The sequence below is a fragment of the Acanthochromis polyacanthus genome, chromosome 1 (assembly GCF_021347895.1).
Source record: "Acanthochromis polyacanthus isolate Apoly-LR-REF ecotype Palm Island chromosome 1, KAUST_Apoly_ChrSc, whole genome shotgun sequence".
NCBI lineage: Eukaryota > Metazoa > Chordata > Actinopteri > Pomacentridae > Acanthochromis > Acanthochromis polyacanthus.
In genome coordinates, this window is record NC_067113.1 from 50,383,922 (window position 1) to 50,404,935 (window position 21,014).

The 21,014-nt window shown below is 39.6% G+C and overlaps 1 protein-coding gene across 1 annotated transcript in view; it reads right to left on the reverse strand.

Annotated features, from left to right (window-relative positions):
- The window catches only part of adipor2 (adiponectin receptor 2), a 37,863-nt gene extending 23,348 nt beyond the window's left edge, over positions 1-14,515 (reverse strand). The window contains exon 1 of the mRNA XM_022210737.2: positions 14,393-14,515. The gene's annotated coding sequence lies outside the window, so the exon portion shown is untranslated. The remainder of the gene's footprint in view (positions 1-14,392) is intronic.
- Positions 14,516-21,014: the final 6,499 nt, after the last annotated feature.

A 21,014-nucleotide genomic window follows, 5' to 3' on the forward strand; every position in this document is an offset into this window, starting at 1 on the left:
GTTCTGCCACTATAACAGTGGTGAGCGAGCACTAAAATTCCCCTGTATGAGACCTGAAACAAACGATACAGCTCAGCAAAGTTAAGGGGAACTACAGACTAAGGTGAAAATTCTCCATCGCTACGAGCTGCATCTTTTATACTCTCCCATCCATTTCACACTGTCTTTTGAAACATTGTTATTATACAGTTCAGCCTGCCACAATCATTACATATTTGTCTGATTGCTTCTATTTGAGCTGACCGCAATTATTCAGCACTATTGTTAGAACAGTTTACATTCACCTGTACATAAATGAAAGTATCAGAAAAAGATAATTAAATCATTAACCACAATTGACAACTAATCATCAACTAATGTGTCATGATCGTAACAGCCCTAAATACCATCTATTGATCAGTTGTGAGTTACAGATCCCCACAGATACAAAGTACTCACTTTGTGGGAAAATAAATGACCATTAATAGATGCCAGACAGCTGACAACATCTGCTAAGGTGAATAAAACTCGGTGTACTGTATTTTGATTTTTCTGGCTGCCTGCAGAGTCAAAATCACAAAACACAAGAGTGCACGTGTTCATTGGTGTTACTGACACAAAACAACTGCACAACAACAACAACAGCAAAGCAGACAGAACACACTGTCCTGACTCCATGTTGAGATTTAAAAAAAAAAAAAAGATTGTGATGGAATATAAGACACGGACAGGAGAGGAGAAAAAAATGCCTGTTTTCAAACACCCGAACCAAATGGGGTTTCCCATGGTCCAAGCCAACTTCACAGAAGTTTCAGTTCTGAGAGAACAGCTGACACAAAACGTCTGTTGACAACAGGATGCAGGGTGACTCATCAAGATGTTCCATGTCGCGTAAATCTATGATCACAATTTTCTTGGCTCATAAAGGCCTTGTAAATGATGTCTACACCCCTCGTTCCCTCTATTAAAGTGCCAGTGTGAGGTTCAGTCATTTTCCACACTAAATCCCCCATGAAACAAAGCAATCACAGAGACAAGTTTACCATCTGCTTTGTTTCCTGCCAATTATTGCGGCTCAGAAAATAACGTCAACCTCAGACCATCAGTGACACTTCAACCTTAGGGGCCGACACAGGAACGAACACACCGGATAAAAACAGCAGCAGCCTGAAGGAGTCTGGCTGATGACCTGCTGGGTAGACCTGGCCTGAGAAAGGAATAAACCAGCGCTCTCATTTCATATCTCTTCTAGTGTACCCTTGAGCAACACGTCCCGTTATTGAAATTCCTCAGTGGTCAGTGCTTTTCAACCAATCCCTGAACAGATGAAAAGGAGCAGATTTCTGACTGCATGCTGTCAGATATATTTTAATACATGTATAAACTGTAAAATTTAAAAAGCAGTAATCTTTCAGTATACTCCCTGACCCCCAGTTTTAAAATTGACATCTTATTCTCGTGACATCATCAACCATCCCTGAGGTGAACGGAGCCATGCCATTAATACACATTATTGTTCTTTAACCGTGGATGCTATTGATCTTTTAATATTGATGCTATTGATTTGACCCAAAGGTCAATAGTCACAATATTGCGAGTGCATGTATCTACTACAGCTGACAATACAGTATGTGTCTTATAGACTGCAATAGCAAGATGTGAAAAAGAAATTATAAAATTATACATTATTAATGTTTAAATATTAATACCACCCATGTGACATTTGATCACAATCAACACAAGCATTCAGGTTAAAGGATGTAGACATGTTTTCAAGGAGTTTTGAGGATGTAAGTTCCAGTGAATTGATCAGACACTTTCGAGTGACGCTGGAAAAATTCTCCGGCTCTGACTTTGCTCTTACAGTGTGTTTATTTTTAGTGTAGTGTCACAGAGCACATCTTATCTGCTCTGCATGTTGCTGTCTGATGAACTGATTCCGAAGCTATGCCAAGTCTACACAGCTTTATAAAACAGCAGATGGAAGGTTGCTTCGTTTATTACACTATAGTGTATTAAACAGCTGTTCTTAAAGCACTTGTAGGTGCCCTACATGTAGCAGATGCTGTTGTAAAGAATTATTTATCATTAAGAGGAGAGGCAGGGCTTCAGCTTCTTGCAGGGCCACTAGAATGGGACCGTGAACATTATTGATTGGCTTTGGAGGAGACCAAATCTGCGGTAATCTATTCAAAAAGCCATCTCTGTAACCAGTACATCATTGCACTCTCAAAGTCACTCTCTTATCTGCCATTTTTCATTGCGCAGCTTTGCGTGTCACTAAACTTCTCACTGAACTGAAATGCAAATACACCCAAAGAACAATTATTTGTTCTTTAAATCCCAATAGATAAATTACTTTAAAATGAGTATTTTTTTGGGAAGCATGCTTATAAGCTCTTTTGCTGAGAACTGAATGAGGAGATCGACGCTACTTGTGTGTGTATGGTACATGAAAATAAAGCCAGCAGTCAGTTATTTAACTTAGCATTACAACTAAAAGCAGCCACTTGTACTATTATTTCTTTTCATAGATATAAAAATAAGATATAACCTGTTAACTAGTGGGCTTTAAAGATACTGGCAGGAGACAGATTTCAGCTGAACACATCAGTTCATGCAGACACTACATTTAACTCCTAAATTCCTGCTAGACAAAGCTATGCTCAGAGAAGAATGGTTAACATGTCATCACGCTAGCATTAGCATGTTAACAGCCTACAGGTCACTTATTCACAGGCATGAGCTTGTGCCCAGCATTCCCTCATACTTGCTGTAACCATCTTACTCCTTGTCTCACAAATAAGAATAATAGACAGCTGACTACACGCCAAAGCAGTGTGGAGACAGCCGTTGTCAGTGTAGAGCAGTGAAGTAGCTGCTCGAAAAATCAATCCCTGAAACCGACAGAGAAACCCACCAGGAGCTCAGACAAAAAGAGAAAACAACCGAGGAAAGAAAGGAAATAAGAACAACTGAAAACTGGGGAGATGTGTCAATGGGAATTGATTTGGTCTTGTTTTTCTTTCTTTTTTCAAGGAAAAGAATAAGCGATGGCAGTTGTAGAAAGTGGAAGCAAAATGAAAAAGAAGCAGAAGTATCCATTTCAGGTTCTTAAAATGTGCACTGAGGGCGCAATTTAGGCCGAGAGTCCTTTTACTCATGGTGGATGTGACCATGGGTACTATAGACAACCAACATTACTAGTATGTGTAATATAGGACAGGGCTTTGGCAGGGGACCTAAATGGTGGTGAATGCTGTGAAACATGTTGCAGACATGAGCTGTTTGGTCCAGGGAACCAAGGGAGAGAAAATGTGTTTTATCAGGAAATTCACTGCAGATGAGGGCAGTGGACAGAAGTGGGTGAAAGATTCACTTCTGCAAAATACATGAGAAAAAGGAGTGAAGCAAGAAAAGATGTTAAGGAAGGCCAGAAAATATGATTCACTAAACCTGCTTTGCAGCATCATCTTGTTGTCAGACAGGCAATTGTGCCTGAGGACTGCGTGAGTGCGTGGGTGTTTGTGTAATGCCCCACTAAGTTGTAGGTCAGAGACTATTTGAAGGTAAGCAGTGTTTCCTTCATTTTCATTCAGCAAAAGGCAAATGTAGGACAAAGGTTATGCAGCATAGTACGATCACTGTGCTGGTGCTCCATCTACTGCAAAAAATAAAAGCCAATTTCAGACATGTGGACAGACTGGCAACTGTTTCAGACTGGCTAGAGAGAGAGATGTAGCAAGACAGGCATGGTAACATCCATGTTCAGGCATTTTATTTAATTGCACGCAAATGAACAACATAACTAGGTGGATCTTTCTCCAACTGTCATCCAACTGTGTCTTATTGTTTGGTACAAAGAGCCTTGTTTTATTGCAAGCTACTTCCTTAGGAGACTGATAAACAAGATTTTTGTTCTTTCTTTGCAAAAAAATAAAGAATTGTATCAGAGAGAAACAGCGAGCTCTCAGCAGTGACAGGGAATGTACTGAGCACCTAACTGAAGACAGATGCCAATGAATTAAAGTGCAACATGAATCTCTATTTTGGTCCCTGTTTGGGCTGTTTAATACACATGTCAATGACGACACAGCCTGAGATTTAGGATTTTAAGAAAGACTTGACGCATGAAGGAAGTTTATCCGGTACTACAGCACTGTTCAGCATCCCTGTTCTATCCTTGCCACTAGTGGCTACTGGTTTGTGAGTTGTGAGTGTTACTGGGTGTCAAGCTGCATGACTTTTTCCCTTCAATGTGCGCTCACTGCCTGAGTCACTCCATCAGATATCGCCTGTAGCGTGTCACCTGCTATGTCGTTACTCTCCCTCTCATACAGAGTCACAAAACAAACAGCGTCTTACACAAGAGGAAGTGCCAACATTCTCCTTAATTTCTCTCTCATGCATAGTATTTACACTATGCCATGGCTAAGGATGACATAAGACTGACCAAAAAACAGTTACAAATGGTGTACAATCACTGGATTTGAGCTTACACTTAAAGTAGGCCATCTTTCTCAAATCAATCCTTTAACGGTCTAATTACCTGTCAGCAGGTGAGATTGGACATTGAGCTTCCACCCTGGTTTTTCAAGTTAGACAGATGAAGTCAGCGGTCTGTCGAGTTCGTAGAGACAGGTTACACAGACTTATCAGTTAAAAAACCAGTTGCACTTATCTGTATCTTATCTCTACCCATAAACATGTTTCACAAGCAAGTTTTTCCACAACGTGAAAGTCATCTTAACCTAAATACCTAAGCTTAATAAGTTTCTATCATGCTTATTTAAATTTAAATGTAAGTTTACCAAATTCTTAACATCTTAAAGAAATAGTGCAAAAAAGGTGCATATTTAAGCAGATACATTTTGTGGCTGTACATTTAACTGTGAGCATTTATCAAATTAATCTAGTAGTAATTTTCTGATTAAGTCTTTTTTATCTCTTTTACTGCAGAGTATCAGCTTTTGTGGCAATGTTATCAGTTTTCTTTAAAAGGAGCCATGATAACTTATTTAAATGCATATTAAAACAGCACAGACACATTGACCTTTGACAGAGAAAAACACTTTTGCTGCCATCATATCAGTCCAAAAGCCACAAACTCATTACATGAGATAAAGACTCCTTGTGATAACACATTTTGGAAAGCGCACTTTAAACTACACGGTGTCATTTCTCTGATGTCATGTTTTGTTGGTCAGCTGCCTTGTACTTTAACTCCTTGTTAACGTAAGCACTAGTCAAACATACAGATTTGTGAAAAGTCAAGGTGAGTGTGAGTCGGTAATAGTGTTTGGAGTCAGCTATGTGTGGGAGTATAGTAATCAGTGCAGGCATTTTTCAGAGTTGGTGAAGACTCATTTCATTAAACTATCAACATCTTAAGCCCCTGACCTTGCTTAGTCAGGCATACAGTATTGACGTCAATAACTTAGCTCTGTTTATTGCAGTTTGTGTCCCAGTGGCCGCCTCTGCACTGAAATAACTTCTAATCTATTAGTCTTGCAGAATGACAAAATTAAAATCATAATTCTCCATTTTCAAGTGCATCAATTAACTACTGTTGCTGCTGTTTTGTCAACTAAGGTTTACCCAGTGTGCTTTAACTGTGTCCCTGTAAATATTTACCAGGTGTACACTTAGCATTTGCTTTTACAAATATTGGTTTTGTCACTCTGAAGTCAAACTCTTCATTTGGCAGGGCAGTTCGCTGCATTGTGCTTTATGCTGTGTGTGTTCTGCTGGCAGGGGGTCGGTGGAAAGGCCTCCCTTTGTACGTGGGGCAGCAATACAGTGATTTAAACCTGCTGTTGCAGACCACATGACTACTTTTACTGTTCACTGGGACTATGTGGTTGCACTGAGACCTGCACTTAAACATAACCAACATATACACACCCACCTAAGTATGATATTACTGAAAACACACCTTTGATCCTCTTGTCTCCTTATAGCTCCAGATGAAAGCTAGTCAGAGCAAATAACTGCAAGGGTTTGTTTCAGCCTACTTGTAGCTTTACATGGGTGGAGTTGGCTTTTTGGGGACAGAAGACATCCCACACAACTTCCCAGCCGGTGTTTCATGTTTGGGTTTTTATTATTATTTATTTATATCACACAAAATCTTAGTTGCTTTTTTTAAGTCCTGCACAAACCAGTTGAGAATTATGATAATCTAGTATTTTGTTACATCACTTTGAAACTAACGTGATATCTGAAGGGTGAGTAAAGTGTGTGTCCAATGGTGACCCTTAAAGCTGCTGTCCGGAGTTTGAATCACAGCGTCTCCCAGAACACTGGTGATCCCACCCTCCCTCCCTCTGATTTCGCCCCTTTATTTGTGCACGCGCGCAGTACATGAGAGACGTGCCCGGAGTGCTGCAGCATCTTGCCTGTTTTGCTGTTTTCTCCTCTTCTACATTTAGTACATTTAGTAAATAATAAAGGAATTACGTTAGAATGCTGTATTGTGTCTAACTTGTCCTAATACCAAAATAACATGAATCTGCTAGGACGAACGAGTAAAGTTTCAATATGTGATTACACTCGTGTATCCCTCTCGATGACGTTGTTTATCAAACTTAGTGCATTTACGCGTGTATATGTGTTACATTGTTTATTCATTTCTATCTAGAGTTCAGAATTGCATGACTCCTCTGACGAAGAGTATGTCCCAGACGCCCCAACATCTTCCTCCAGAGGTCGGGCATCTAAATGAAGCCGTCAGGCAGGCTATGGAGGCCATGGTCGGGGAGCGAGGCGAGCACCCCGACCACGGCATCTAAACGAAGCCGTCAGCCGGGCTATGGAGGCCGTGGTCGGGGAGCGACGCGAGCACCCCGAGCCAAAAAACGTCCTGCAGTCTCTTGGCCTGACAAGCCGTGGGATTGGTAACTTTTCTGGAAGTTGCTGATCCCTGATGCTCTCTCCTCCACAAGCAAAACAAGTGTGCGCGCGGTTGCGTAGTGCGCCCACCTCTGCATGGGCTTGCTTGCTGTGCGCGTAACCATTGATTGACAGCATGACAAAGCTGAAGCTCGAACTTGATTGGTTGGCAGCAACCGGCGCTTTTTGGAATAACATGGGGGTCTATGAGAGGAAGGCGGAGCTCAGGAATAAATTTTCATATCGCGTTATACTAACTTTATATTATAGTATCGAACTAGACTAACACATTTAAGCTTTGTTAAAAAATGATACATAGATTGAAAACAAACGGAAACTCCGGACAGCAGCTTTAAGTCCTGATACAACAGTGAGTTTCTGATGCAGCTGCCAGCAGTCTTATGATAGAGAGCTAAACAAAGAGAACCAGTGTGACGTGAACCAAACACACACACACACTTGTTTTCTGCTTCACCATGCACACACAGCACAGTTACTACATGAGTATACACAGACATGCTTGATAGGCAAGGCGGTACTTGGAAATACACCATATACACAGCAACGGTATTATGCTAGTCTTATTATATAGTAAGCCGTACTTCGCCAGGGGAGATGGAGGAGTTTTTCATAAGCAAATGTTTAATTTGACATGAAATAAAGTCAAGCAAACAAACAAGCTCTCTGATATTTTCACAACAGATTTCAACAGTTAAACAGGCTATTTATTCTTCACAAAAAAGAAAATGACATTCACTGAGGCTAGCAGGAGCCAGAGCATATCAACTAACAAAAAAAAAATAGTTACCTGATGCTAAAAATAGTGCTCCTATAACCAGAGCAATCCACACAGACGCTGCACTTTGAATTAGTGGGTCCATACCTGGGGTTATGGAACGGCCACATGATGTGAAATACTGGACAGTTTTACTTCTCCAGGCCTCTAAGATCCATCAAATTGTCCAGCCTGAGAGCCAAAATGTTCTCTCATAACTCATATTGGTCATAACCAGTGATGTAGGGTAACAAATAGGCATTGTTTTAATGGGGTTATAAGGCAAAAACATATGGAGCCACGGCCATAGATCTGTGTGTAAAGGCACACATGAAGTATCCATGTACACTACAGCTACATGGCTGACACCGCCCGTCAACTTTTGTTCAGCATTCTACAGCTGATTGGTGGTGCAGACTAAAACAATCGATATGATAGTGATCTAGCAACTCTGAACACAATGAAATTGGAAAATGCAGAGGAGCAGAAAATCATTTAACGTAACAAGTCTTTCCGGGAAATTTCATAAATGTTTTAGAGCTCCAAGTGCATAATACTGAGGCTACATCCTGTCTAAATTACAAGCCAGAGACAACTAGAGTAAGAGCTCTTAGTCTCCGATTGATACCAAATCAACACAAACCATCAGAACACAAAGCAGACCAAAACAAGGTCAATGCGCACTGTGGAACCAAGTGAAATGGTTTCCAAACACTAGGCGGTACTACAAAGGTGGGTCAAATCAAGATAAAAATAGTCCTCTAAAATGAAGAGAAACCTAAAGCTACTAGATATACGCTATTTAGCTCATCAATGTGGAGCAGACTGTCTAGTGGCAGTTTTTCTTCTTAGCTCCCTACAAGTGTGAGGACTTGAATTGCTGCCTCCAATAAAAATAGATTACCTCTGGCCATGTCTACTTGTTATTAAAAATTATTGCCGCAACATGAAGCAGCTCATTTGCTATAATTTATATATTCTTTACACAAGGCTATTGTGGGAATGTGAGACAATAGAACTAGATACGTTCAAATCGCCTGTCTATTTTTTCAATTATTTCATTAACGGCTTGGTTAATAATATACCATACAAAGTAACAAATCATTATTAGAATTTTCCAAACTCCAACTTGGCATATTCAGACTGCCTGTTTTGTCCAATGTACAAATGGGTCACTCCGTGTGGTTTCACCAGATGGTGGTTGCTGCACCATTTTCAAATTAGTCCTAAATTTGTATGCCATTAGATAGTCACAAAAGTACTTTCTATGCAAAATTGTAGGCCTGTAGCTCAAATAGTTTCTGAGTTGTGGGGGTCTGAAATTTTCAGAATTTGGGCTATGAAAAGCCTCGCCAGCGTTTTTTGCATCTTTTAGTGGTTATTTCTCAGCCTCTAAACATACCAGAGAGCTGTGAGTTGGTAAACAAGGCCTCTGCATGTACCTAGTGCCCCACAAACATCCCCAGGTGTTTCCCTACACTCTGCAGGCCGTGGGGGCTTGTTAAAAATGCTAAAAATTTAAGAGACACCTACTCACGAGTGGAGTTTGGGACCTTTAAAGTACTAGAAATACTGCACAGAAGTGTTCTAACACCCCTGGCTTCCATTCTACACAAACCTGTGTGATAACTTAGCAAACTAGAGCTTTCTAGGTACCTCAGTTTGGAAAATATGAGCTCCCAAAGTTGGACGAGATTTTAAATTGGCTATTTTGGGGGGCAAAAATCTCAGTGTGGGACACGTACCAGAGACCCCAAATTTTTCTACAAGACAGTTCTATCTGTCATCTATCACTGTACAAAAAAGCAGCAGGGTTATATTTGTAGTTACTGAGATATTCTTACTCAAAATGGCATGGGTGATGTCAAAATTGTGTTTTGCTTTTCAGTACTTTAAATTGGGATACAAGTATTAGTAGTCATTTCAATGGTAGTATTATGTATGTTTTGTTCTTTTTGAAATGTTAGTTGTTAAAGGTGACTACCTTCAAAAAGTGTAATGACATGTTGACACCCATTTGCAACATGTCATTACACTTTTTGAAGGTAGTCACCTTTAACAACTAACATTTCAAAAAGAACAAAACATACATAATACTACCATTGGAATGACTACTAATACTTGTATCCCAATTTAAAGTACTGAAAAGCAAAACACAATTTTGACATCACCCATGCCATTTTGAGTAAGAATATCTCAGTAACTACAAATATAACCCTGCTGCTTTTTTGTACAGTGATAGATGACAGAACTGTCTTGTAGAAAAATTTGGGGTCTCTGGTACGTGTCCCACACTGAGATTTTTGCCCCCCAAAATAGCCAATTTAAAATCTCGTCCAACTTTGGGAGCTCATATTTTCCAAACTGAGGTACCTAGAAAGCTCTAGTTTGCTAAGTTATCACACAGGTTTGTGTAGAATGGAAGCCAGGGGTGTTAGAACACTTCTGTGCAGTATTTCTAGTACTTTTAAGGTCCCAAACTCCACTCGTGAGTAGGTGTCTCTTAATTTTTTAGCATTTTTAACAAGCCCCCACGGCCTGCAGAGTGTAGGGAAACACCTGGGGATGTTTGTGGGACACTAGGTACATGCAGAGGCCTTGTTTACCAACTCACAGCTCTCTGGTATGTTTAGAGGCTGAGAAATAATCACTAAAAGATGCAAAAAACGCTGGCGAGGCTTTTCATAGCCCAAATTCTGAAAATTTCAGACCCCCACAACTCAGAAACTATTTGAGCTACAGGCCTACAATTTTGCATAGAAAGTACTTTTGTGACTATCTAATGGCATACAAATTTAGGACTAATTTGAAGATGGTGCAGCAACACCCCCAAGGAATATCTGGTCATTTCACCTGGAATGACCCAAATATATTTTGAATTATATCATAGAAAAAAGGAAAAGAGCAAGTATTCACATATGAGAAGCTGCAAGCAGTATGTAAATTATGTAAATAAACTATACATTACTGATTATAGGGTTAGGGTTAATTATTTTTGCTATCAGTCTAGTGACATTTCTAGTAGTATTTCAGAATGTACGGTCAATAATGCTGAAGAAAATATAAACAGAGACATAAACTATTTAGGCACAACATTAATACCACTGACGGGTGAAGTGAATAATACAGAATATCGGGGGTGGGATTTATTAAGCAGCGAGCTGATGTGTTGGAAGCAGCAAAAGTGAGTATCCATAAGAATCTAAGCACATCTGGCAAGGGCCAAACTCTGATGGCTAGATGACTGAATTAGAGCATCTCCAAAAACAGCAGACCTTGTCGGGTGTTGCCACCAAATATGGTCCAGGGAACCAAAATCGGCGAACTGCCAAAATGGTAACACGACTGACCTGTATGGTCTGATCCCACAGAAGAGTCTGTAGCACAAACTACTGTCTAAGAACACATTGAGCATTGCTGCTTGGAGCACATGGAGCTTTGTAAGCACAGATCTATCCCATGCTAATCTCCCATCCACCTCTGAAAGCGCCTACAATGGGAACGTGAACTAGACCATGGAGCAGTGGAAGGTGGTCTGGCTTCATGATTCCATTTGGTTTTATGCTAGGAGGGCATCTGTGTTTACATCAGTTACTTGGGGAAGTGATGTAACAGAAAGCCCAATGGAAAGAAGGCCAGCTGGTGGTGACAGTGTGATGCTCTGGGCTAAGCTCTGTTGGGAGATCTTGGGTCCTGGTATTCATTTGGATGTTGCTTTGATATGAATCACTTACCTGAACATTTTTGCAGACCCTGTCACAATAGCTGTATTCCTTGGTTTCAGGATCATGCTTCCTGTCACACTGCAAAAACTGTTCAGGAATAGTTTGAGGAAGGTGGCAAATGCTTCAAAATGTTGACTTAGTCTCCAAACTGTCGAGATCTCAGTCCAGTTTTTGGGATGTGCTGAAAAAACAAGTCCAATCCACGGAGGCTCCACCTTTCAACTTATGCTGCTAATGTTTTAATGCCTGATACCAAAGCACACCTTCAAAGATCTGGGAAGATGCAGGTCTCAACTGATCAAAACTGTTTTCAGGGATGAGGGGAATATACACAATGATAAGCATGTGGCTGATCGTTGTAAGCCAACTTAAGCATGTACAAATGTTGTTTCTGCTTAGACACACTCCAGTAAACTCTCACACGGAAACAGACACAAACATATGTCTTTAAATGCTCTTTACACTCTTACGTGCTCACAGTGTAAGATGCTTACTGTGTCTATGGATAATTACCTCGTAATAGGTGTATTCAGCTGAGAGTATTGCAAGTGTTGTAGTGTCTGTACATGCTTATTTAGACAACAACATAAAAAATGTTTCAAACAAAGCCTTTTTTTGTTCTTTTTGACTTTTTTACACAGCACATACACACAGGCACATGCCTGTTTTGAAATTTGTGAGACAAAGAAAAAAGCAAGAAAAAGAAGGGGAATAAAACAGAAAGAGAGAGCAGCTACTCTGTCTTATGATCAATCATCTTAGCAATGACAGATCTCTACTATTCTTAGAAGCTATGTTTAGCTGCTCTGCCTGGCACACTGTCAAAGACTGACTTCATTATACATTAAAATCTCGAGAGAGTTGTACTTCCAGTAAAAATATGACGTACTGCTCAATAGCCATGTCTAGCAGAGCCAGAGTTGGTGCACAGAACTCAAGCAATGGATGTATTCATTGTATAACTACAAATCAATATCATCAAACAAGAAATTACAGCAAATTCCCTGGCTGGATGAAACTAAAACATATGAGACACATGTTCGAGAAATGAATGTGGTAACCTTCTGGTGTGGTGCTGTGCTTTGTGCACAGCTTGTTTGGCTATGGTACACACTAAATATAAAAATAATGCACGCTCCTGTTTTGCAGCCATTTATGGCTTCTGACACGAAGTAACACTGACAAGCACAGGTGCTTGAAACTTGAGGATAACAGCAGGTATGAGTGAGTGCAAATCTGTTTACAGATCACACTTTTGCTGTTGTTAAAGGTGCAAAACTTACACTAAGAAGCAATGGCACAGTCAAGTCCCAAAAGGTGGAGCTGCACGAGAAGACGGTAATTACAAATGCATAAATGAAGAAATGCAGAAAAGGAGGAAAAGGGGGGGGGAGTATCAAAAAATAGTTTAAAAAAACTATTTAAAAAGAAGAAGCAGGCAGTGTTTCATGAAATATCCATGGGCTAATCTCGAGTTAAAGGGTGGGTGCAAGTGTTTTTGTACAGTTAAAGTTTGGGTTCAAGACAAAAAAGCTATCAGCTACCCAGTGCATAAAATATTTATGAGATGACCTCATGCTTTGTGGCACTCAGAAGCACATGGACATGGGATGGGCATACACAATAAACAGCAAAAAAATAAAAAATAAATGTAACAATAAAATCAGAATTTAACATTTCACAGTTTAGGTATTCTTTTTTTTTTTTTTTTACTATTGTTTCTTTACAACTTAAATATAAAATGACACTCAGTTGTTGCAAGTGAAAGACTGGTAAATTACTACAGCAACTGCCATGTTTGTCAGTTTTGCCTATTGATGATGATTGATAGCTAACACACCACTTTTATCAGTCCCATTTGCAGTAACCATCATAATTATTTCAAGAGTAGTTAATGCCGGGTAAAGAGTTGAGCCACTGTTCAACACATTTACCAAATAATGAATGTTTTTTTGCCCCATCAGATTTTCAGAAAACGTGGTTCAACAAGGGGAAATCAACTTATGTTTACTTATTTACAAAAGAAGATCATTTGTTTACGGTATTACAGAAACAAAATGCAGCATTGACTTGATGGGAAGTAAATATGTTACAAATCATTTAAAAATGTTTAAAAAAAACGCTGCATGTCGCTGACATTAGCTGGGATTTTTTCTAAATTCAAACATCATTAAAAGACAACAAAGCAAGAAGCTAAGAAGCCAAACATACACTTAGATATGAAATGGACAAAGCTGAACCAAGTAATTAGCCTTAACCGCAGCTAACTGTATGCTTTCTGCAAATAAGATAATAAGAATATCTTCACCCTTCATAAATATCCTGAAAAGCATATACACAGCAGAAAACTGAGCCACACAAATCAGTTCCCTAAACTCAGACAGGGTACCCAGGAGTCAAAACAACACTGGCGAGCAATCAGGACAAAGAAAACCCAAACTCTAGCCAGACTACCTTCTTGATGACAGCCATAATACGTGCACTTCCAACACAAGACATACACGAAGGATCATGTTTATTTGCTTATTCTTACGTTGAGGAGAAAAAATATTCCACCTTGCATTTGACACAAGCTGTGACACAAGATAAGAAGCAGACTGCAGCTCCATCGGCAGGCTACTGGGATGGTTTGTTTACACCGAGCTAGCGAGCAGGCTAGTCCGCTAACAAGAGCTGCCACATCCGAAAGAAGCCACATAACTCTTTAACAGAGCCCGTGCTTATTTTGACAGCGTACCACATCGACCGAGCTGCCTTTAAATATGCCAGACACTGCCTCCACACGAGCAACAATGGCTCGTAAAGACAAAACAAAGCTGTGCTCTTCTCGCTGGCTAGCAGATTATGCTTCTCTCTGTTGTTTTGACAGCCAGAATTAGCTGGATAGCAAAGCTGCTAGCTGGCAGGTTACATTCAGAGCGGAGCTAACGTTACGCTGGGAAAGTGAAATGTAACAGCTTGAAACAAGACAGAACAACGGCAGTAACAGTCTACAGTCATATATATGAGTTGTATTATTCACCTGGTCCGGCTGCCTGAGGAGGAATCCGTACTCTGGGTAAATGTGAAGGACTTGACAGAGTTCTTTTCACCACTCCGCTGCTCTCCACTCTGAACGGTTACTGAGTGTCGCTGGACCAGACTGGACTCAACGTAGGGGGAGGAGCTTAGTGTGTGACGCGACTCGCATGAGCACCGGACGTCCAATCAGATCGCTCGACAAAAGACACGTTCCACTAAAATAAGCTACATTTTTGTAGTTTTTATTCACAGGCAAAATCTTTAACGTTAAAGTATAGAGATCTATAGAGATTGTTGTTGATGGGAAACAAATGTAGGCTATAGTTTGTTGGGCATTTTCTCAGATTTAAATTCGCTGTTCTTTTAAGCCTTTTTTCATTGAGAAACTTGTTTAGCAAGTAGCTGCCATCTGGAAACTGGGCAACTCTCAACAATGTTTAAACAGACAGGACATTTCAACCTAGAAACGTTACAAACAGGGTCAACCAGGGTAAGATGCCCCGGAAACCAGAAGCCCTCTCCACTGTAATTCCTCTTATGAACATTAGCCATAGCCATTGTTCATTTCAAAGTGTTTTTTTTTTGGATGATAGTGGCCTTGGTAACCTTTAAATAGCTTTTATTAAAAAAAATAATTAAAAAAAAGTCGTTTTGAGGTATGTTGATGTAAGATTTTGACAGATTTCATGTTTTTTTTAAAAAATTAAGGACATACTTGTGTAAATGAGTCATATGGAGCAGCTATGTGGCACTGAACCTGTTTCTAGGTGGTGTGACAGTCCAGCTCCACCTCCATTTTTGAAAAAAGGGAGCATGACACGATATAAATGACTTCATACAAACAATTACACCATCACCACTGCATTGGCTGCCCTCCCTACTTCTCTGGTTTGAGATACACCTTATCCATGAGTGTATCATTCCAGCATACACACTGAAACACACACCACATGCACCGCTCTGATTGCATGATTGTGCAAATGGATTTATTGTGATGCAAGGCTCGAGCTGCTGGGTGTGTTGCTAAACTCAGCACACTTCGACAGAGTTTTATTGGTCTGGTTAATCTGGTCCACAGTATCACCACTAAACACGCTCAACAACTTGTTCAACAGATATTCTGCTAGCTTTTTTTCCTCACAGATACAAGTTGGAATGGGTCTAAAGGTGGTAAAAGTATTTCCTCCGTTGCTGTGCTGATGCAGATAATCACAGCCTTTCACCTCTTTATTGCTGTGTGCTCTTGAGGCAATGTGCTAGTCTTATTGAAGTCTTATTTTCTTTGAATTAGTGAGTATCAGTTCAACTGTAGTCTCTTTAGTTCATTAAAACAAGAGTAGAGAAATCTAGTTGTATATAGGTTTATACGTATATTTTGGGAGAAAATTGGACACAAAACAGAAATATTTTTGGTTTTCCAATAGAATCTCAAATTCTTACAGAAATACAATGATTTGGGAAGATTTTTTACATTATTTTCACAGTATTGTTGACTGAGAAAGTCATTTTAAAGTTAGCAAGTTTAGTTTGAGTAGCATGGTTTAAATTATTGACTTCTTTCAGTGTAACTGACACGCGTTCAGAGATCTGTACCAAGGACTCCATGTACACAGGCACATAATGTGACTTTAACCTTGTCTGATACTGATAGTGAAGATCAACAGAATGTTTCTCCAAAGGCACCAAGCAAAGTGCTTTTAAAGAATAGATTATATGATTCCTTTAAAAAATATCTGTTTGACTGATTTGTTAAAGCAGATGCTACAGAATTTAAGCCTCCAATTCTAAAGTATTATCTATGAGGTTGTTTTCCTCTTAGATGCGTACGTGTTGATTTTGAGGAGTAGTTCATTCCAGTGTTCATGTGATGCAAACCCTCAACTACTCCTTTTTCGAGCAAATGATCTAATACGCTTTCAAACACGGGGAATAGCTGCTTATTAAAGGCAGGCCTTCAGCTCTGCAGACCTCCACTGAAGTTGCAGTGGTTGCAGCATACAATCAGTATGGTGCTGCTTTTTTGTTTGCATAACCTTGATTTCTGATTGCACCACATTGCTAATCCAGCATTTAAATGTTGTTCTCTGCTGCTCTACCCGTGTGTATGTAGAAGTGTGTGTGTAAGTTGTTCCTTGTGGCTGTTAGGATAATCTGTTCTTGCCGAACCAAATGGAGAAACACAGCAGACTCAGATGCTTTATAGCTTTGGGGATTATTACACTTTGGCTGCAGTTAGTTAAAGAAATGGTCAAGAATCAATCAGATTTGTTCAGTGTTTCTACAAACCGCGTGTGTACTAAAAGTGTGTGATATTAGGAAGCTATTAAATGTTGGAAGACCTCCACCTGGTTGTCAGTAACAACACAAAACACAAATACGCTATATCTGGTGTTTAAAGAACGCACAGTGCAGAAAGAGGGATTAAATTTCATATGCACTTATTTAAAATTCATTTTAATAGCCCACATCTTTTATAAACTGCACATCTTAAAATAAAACATTTAAAAAACACTAAGCTCTTCTCTAATTTATTATTAATCTACATAAAACTACAAGTTTATTTCCATCAGCTGGCAGAGTTATGTTTAAGTGTGTGTGTTTTTCTTTTTTTGCGGGGATTGTGCTTGTGTCGCTGTGATGCTGTTATCCACACAGGGTCAACAAGTCGCAACAGGTTTACCACACCTGAAATCAGATTTGTGTCTGTGTTTTGTGTGTTTCTTCTGAAACGATGGAAACCAACAGCAAGAATTCTTACAGTGGATGGCAACATTGTCCATTTAAAGCTCAAAAATAGGTGAGAAAAATATTAGATTTCTAATTCTTTGACTGTGAATGATAAAAGGAAAGGAAAGCTTTTTTAATATTTTAAGTGCCACCAATATAAATACTGTGGAAACTACGGCGTTGCAGCTAACCTCAGCTGCAAAAGGAGCCTTCAGATGTAGCACATATGGTCACTAACATCATGATCGAAAGCCTCACATACAGGATTTATCACACCCAACATGTGCATGCAGGGTGTGATAAAACATTGTGTGAACATTCTGAAAGGCACCACACCTCTGGATCTCACCACACCTCGTTCTCTCATTCGCAGGCCGGTGGGAAGTTTTAATTGCCGAGCGATTTTGCCTTCAGTTAAGCAGAGTTGTCACACTGAGAGGAACGTTATGAATTGTTAATTGTGTTAATTATGTGTAAGCTGGCAGGTTAATAATGCAATCCATTCCCATTAAATCCATCACGTCAACACACTGATGGAAAAGAGCATTATTGTTTACGTCCACATCACGTGGTGTCTTTACCTGCTGTGTGTAGTTGTGAGGAAACGTTTTCATGAAGCCTGGAGCAGCTCATTGCTCACATTGTGATTCAACTGTTTTAATTTTAATGCACATTTGACAGTCAATTCCCTTAAAGTGGTTCGATGCTTCATTAATCATATTTATTTGCAGGTATAAATTCTAAATATTTTCATTTTGCAGTTTGCATGTGCTATTTTTTTCTTTACATCATAGTTGGTCAACTTTGATTTACATTTTGTTTGATTACCAGCCACAGACTGCTTACTCTTGACAAAAAAGTAACTGAAGCATCAATAAGCTTTGGATATGGCCCTAAAATGTCTGTTTTTTGCTTTTTGAGTTGAATATTTGTATATTACTCTAGAACATTTGGATTTCAGGTGTTTCCCTTCTATTTTTTGTGTGGTAAAGTGTTCTGATGCTTCATTAATAATCTTTTTTTCCCGCAGGTATAAATTCTTAATGTCTTTTGCAGTTTGCACGTGCTATTTTTCTTTCTAAACACCACAGTAGGTCACCTTCGATGTACATTTTGTTTGATTACCAACCACAGACTGCATAAACTTGACAAAAAATAACTAAAGCCATCATTAAGCTTTGGATATGGATCGATAAAATGTTGTTTTTTTTTTGCTTTTAGTGTAAGATTTGTATACTCCTTGTGCAAGAGGTTTCAGGTGTTTCCCTTTCACATTGGCAATAACAGAAAGGGCCACTGTACATAACATGCAGCTTGTGCACTCAGTCAGCCGCCGGCTGCAGGTTGGTGGGGTCACAATAAGCAGAAGACATCAATTACGAAGAAAAAAATAGGATTGATGTGGGAATTGAACTTCCAACTCACAGTACATTTACCACGTCTCTAGGACTCTCCCAAGAAGATTAGATATTCTGGTTTACCGAGACTCAGGGATCCATTCTGCGCCGACCAAAGCTTGTAGAAAGCATATGGATGAATGAGCTTATGGATAAGTGGCTGAGCATTTGTGTTTGACTTGGTCTTTGAGCTTCTTGTGTGTCAGAAAACTGGAGGGAAAAAAAAGACACAAACGGAGCAGCCGACTCAGATACAGACTTTTGAGTGTGTGCAGAAAAAAAAGAGGCTGTGTCTTCTTCAATTCAGCTAATCCAGATCTGAGAATTTGCCTGTAGATGTCTCAACTACAACAGCTGCTGGCTAAGCAACATGTGCAAAATCCCATTGTACAGTGTGCTCCAGGCATTATGTTCAGCTTCAGTAAAACAGCCGTGTCTCAGCGAGACAGCATTGTGAAATACCCTTGTATCAAAAATGACTCTGTTTCTGACATTTAAACTATGAATGGCTTCTTTTAGGGAACAAATCGTACTGTGCAACCAATGATCTTTTGATTTTTGCCCGTTTAATGCTATTTCTGTCTATTCTGCTTTCCATCCTTGGCAGCTTTCCCCCCCGCTGGACACTGGAGGAGGAGACACCAGAGCTTCCAAGCCCTCCTCCAACATGTAGAGAGAACAGGTTGTAGAGGAAATGATCTCATTCTTCAATGTCAGAACAGCTCAGAGAAAAGAAGCCGAATGAGAGAAGATGTTAAGATAAATTGCACAAGCCATTCTTCCTCTAATGTAACTGCGAGGAGAGCAAAGGATGCCACTAAACTGGTTAGGCTACATCATTAGCCAGCTGGTGGTTGAACACTAAAAGGTCCTGCAGGACGTCAGAGTCATTAAGGCCTTACTTAAACACTGCGATGGTGTTTGTCAGCAGATGACACTTTTTGGACTTTAAAGACAGCAGCTGACAGATGTTTCTTCTTGGTCTGGAGATAAATTTAAGGGTGAAGACTGGAAGTAAATGTGAATGTTTTTGTGAGAGTCTTCCTCCTAGGTGGATTTTCCAATACATTGGCTTTAACCAGGAAGAAAAGCAAAAAGCTTCTCTCCATGTTTTTGTCCCAGGGAAAGTACAGAATGTACAAGACTAATTCAAGGCACAAAAACTGCAGATAGACTGACGTGAACATCCTCCCGACTCTTCCCTCTTCATGAACAGTGAATAAAAAAGCACAAGATAAAAAACATAGCTGTTAAAGAGAAGAAAAGGCCTCACAGAAGACAGTTTGTTGTTTGTTTGTGTTAGAGATTTCTGCAGCAGATGGCTGTCAGGTGAAAAGGATTAACAGGCCATCAAGTTACACTTTCACTGGGCTAATCTTCATTAAATACAGCACGGAGTGACATTCAAAGCATTCACAGCGAAAAAGAGCAAAATGAACACACCGATACCAGATTTTGGAGCAATAATCAGCAGCAGCCATTGGTGTATAGTGAAAAAAGAACATCTCTCACACAGTCTCCTGTCAGGTGATTACACAGAGACAGTGGTGTAGGCTCGTCATGCTGTTCTGGTCAGTGGTCTAATCCAATTACTCGTGAGCCGCTAAAAGGAATGGGATTGTTAGTTAGGTCACTGTACGGACCTGCAGCCATGACTGTGTGCTTGACATTCAGCACTAAAAGCCGTAAGAAGCTGTTGAGCAAAGCTGCTGGAGCATTTTATAGACAGAAGGACAAGATGAAGTCAACCTGCCGCTACTGTAAAGAAGACAGGGCAGGATCCAGCTTCAGTGATGTAAGAATACAGGCAGAAATGTGCACTTCTTTGAGGCAGGGCTGCACAATATTAGGAAAAACTGTCATTAAGTTACTTTTTTTCAGTGGCTTATACTGCAATATGAAAAACTAATGCAGTCATTTTCACCAAATTACTTAAAAATGAAAAGATTTAATCAATCTAGAAGGACTGGGTGATTTTGTAGGGCAGCACATCAGCATCAAAAATAAAAATTATTCTTAAAAATGTGAAAAAAAAACCATTTGGAAGCTTTCTCCCATGACATAACTCTGCCAAAGGAATCCATAAAAAGTTATTTTCTTTGGATGGCATTCAGATTTGCATCAGACAGAGTTTTGTGCTTCAGTTTTAAATAGTCAAATGAGTTAGTAGTGCCAACACTACAGATAGAGTAACTGTTGTTGATCAACATGATCTGTTCTGCAGTTGAAATGCTTCCATACAACTGATATTGCATTTCTTTTTGCAACTAAATCTTCATTTTCGTTGTTTTTTCCCCCTGTCCCTTGCTCATTTTGCTGTGCACGTGGAGCATGCAAGTAAAAAAAACACTTATTTAGACTAAGTCATTCCCTATTAGACAGACTTTTCTTGCAGATTAGTTGTGGTAAATATGTTTTTTTGCATTATACAGCAAATAAATTGTTGCATGATGAGTTTGGGTTAATTTGTTTGACTTTACATAGCAGTCCTGCGATGCC